This window comes from Oryctolagus cuniculus, chromosome 11 (assembly GCF_051225735.1).
Source record: "Oryctolagus cuniculus isolate XC-2025 breed Fujian yellow rabbit chromosome 11, ASM5122573v1, whole genome shotgun sequence".
Taxonomy (NCBI): domain Eukaryota; kingdom Metazoa; phylum Chordata; class Mammalia; order Lagomorpha; family Leporidae; genus Oryctolagus; species Oryctolagus cuniculus.
The window spans coordinates 66,935,756-66,938,190 of record NC_142877.1 but is presented as its reverse complement, the minus strand read 5'-3'; the positions used below and the strand labels follow the sequence as shown (position 1 = coordinate 66,938,190).

At 40.5% G+C, this 2,435-nt stretch overlaps 1 pseudogene; it reads left to right on the top strand.

The window, feature by feature from the left end:
• Nucleotides 1-328: 328 nt before the first annotated feature.
• On the top strand, nt 329-1,803 carry LOC100346444 (casein kinase II subunit alpha-like; annotated as a pseudogene).
• The last annotated feature ends 632 nt before the right edge of the window (nt 1,804-2,435 follow it).

Here is a 2,435-nt window from a genome sequence, read left to right as displayed (position 1 = left end):
TCTGTATAAAGTCAATTGGAAAATGGAACGGGAGAGGGAGTGGGAGGTGGGATGGGAGTGCGGGTGGGAGGGCGAGTATGGGGGGAAGAAACAGTATATCCCTAAAAGCTTACATCTGAAATTTTGTATTCATTGAATAAAAACCTTCAAAAAATAAAACAATGAAACTGTTACACCAGCTACTATTTCACAACTGCAAAAATAATTTATAATTTACATTTAACAATAAATTAAAGGGATGTTGTCTGGTGAGCAGAGAGTGGCTGCTGCCACTGTCACTTCCACCATGGTGACTTCCAAATGGATGACCTCCCAGAAGAAACGATCGCCCATTAGTAGTATATCTAGATGATATTGAAAACTGAAACACTTTGAAAATAGGTGTGAAACAAGGACTTAGGCATCAGCTGGCTCCAAATATCAAGGCCATCTTTGTCCACCAACCTGTCTGACATGTTAGGACCCATGCCAGTAAGGACAAATGTTTTCACAGATGTTGATACACACAGACCCCGAGAGCACTGGGACTGTGAGTCACATGTGGCGGAATGCGGAAGTCAAGTTGACTACCAGCAGGCTCAAAAATGAGGCCAGGGTAAATACAGAGAAGTATCTGAAGCCATCAGCATTGCAAACAATGAAAAAACTGTTGTTAAAATTCTCAAGCCAGTAAAAAAAGAAGAAAATTAAGTGTGAAATAGATTTTGGAGAATTTGAGAGGAGGACCCAACATCATTACACTGGCAAACACCATCAAAGACTCTGTCACAAACCTCTCCTTGTGTTGTTTTTGTAAACAACACAGACTTCAAGCAACTGTACCAGACTTTAACAGACTGAGATTCTGAAGGCCCTGGATTACTGCCACAGCATGGAAATTATGCACAGAGATGTGAAGCCGCAGAATGTCACCACTGATCATGAACACAGAAAGCTACAACCAACAGATTGGAGTGTGGCTCAGTTTACTGGCCAAGAATATAACATCTGAGTTACTTCTCCATACTTCAAAGGGCCTGAGCTACTAGGAGACTATCGGATGTATGATTATAGTTTGGATACATAGAGCTTAGGTTGTATGCTGACAAGTATGATCTGGAAGGAGCCATTTTTCCACGGACATGACTGTTATGATCAGTTGGTAAGGATAACCAAGGTTCTGGGGGCAGAAGATTTGTAGGACTATATTGACAATATTGATTAATCCATATTTCTGTATCTTGGGTACTCTTGTATATGATGAGAACGCTTTGTCCACAGTGAAAACCACCACCTCGTCAGCCCTGAGGCCTTAGATTTCCTGGACAAGCTGCTGCTATATGAGCACCCGTCAGAACTCACTGCAAGGGCGGCCATGGAACACTCCTATTTCTATATTGGTTTGGTCCAATGCCAGCCATTGAGGGCATATAAAAAGTGAACTAGCAGATGGAGGCAAGCTCTTCTTTCTCTCTACTTCTCAAATAAAAGTTAAATACATATATACATATTATTTTATAAAATTACTTTTTAGAACAAAAGAACACATAAGAAAAATTAATGTGTACTGCTTTTTTATAATCACATAATTACCTTTACCAAAGCATTTTTTGTCTAGAGTCACTTACTTTCAGCCTAAAGAGCTTCTAGTATTTCTGGTAAGGAAACTCTGCTAGCAACAAATTATTCTCATTTTTGCTTGTCAATGTTTTTAGCTTGCCTTCATTTTTTAGAAAAATATTTATTTATCTATTTAAAAGGCAGAGAGAGAGAGAGCCTCCATCTGTTTGCTCCCCAAATAGCTTAACCCCCTGTACCATAACATCAGCCCCCTGCCTTCATTTTTAAAGGATACTTTATTAAATATAGGATTCTTGTTTTGATAATTTTTGAACACTGTGTCATTTTGCTTTCTTCTGGCTTTCATTCATTAATTTTTTTTTAGGAAAAAAGATTTATTTGTTTAAAAGAAGGAGAGGGAGAGGGAGCAGGAGCGGGAGGGAGGGGGGAGAGAGAGAGAGAGAGAGGGACCCCAAATGGCCCCAATGGCCAGACTGAAGCCAGGAACTAGGACCTCCGACAGGTCTCACACATGCATCGCAGGTGTACAAGTACTTAGGCCATCTTCTGCTTTCCCAGGCGCATTAGTAGGTCATTGGATTAGACATGGCACAGCCAGGACTTGAACCGGCTGCTGCACAACACCAGCTCCTCATTATTTCTAATGCAGAGTGATCTGTTAATTTTGTTAGATCTCCTTGTTAGTGATGACTCAAACTTCTCTTACTGTTTCATATTTTCTCTGGGTCTTTGCCTTTCAGCATGTTGTATCAGATGTGTCTGTGTGTGCGTCTCTTCACACATTTGTTGCTTTTTTCCTTATTGAACTGGTTAGGATCTACAGCATAATAGAAGTGCTGAGGGCAAACATCCTTGGTACCAGCAGGCAGAGAAGA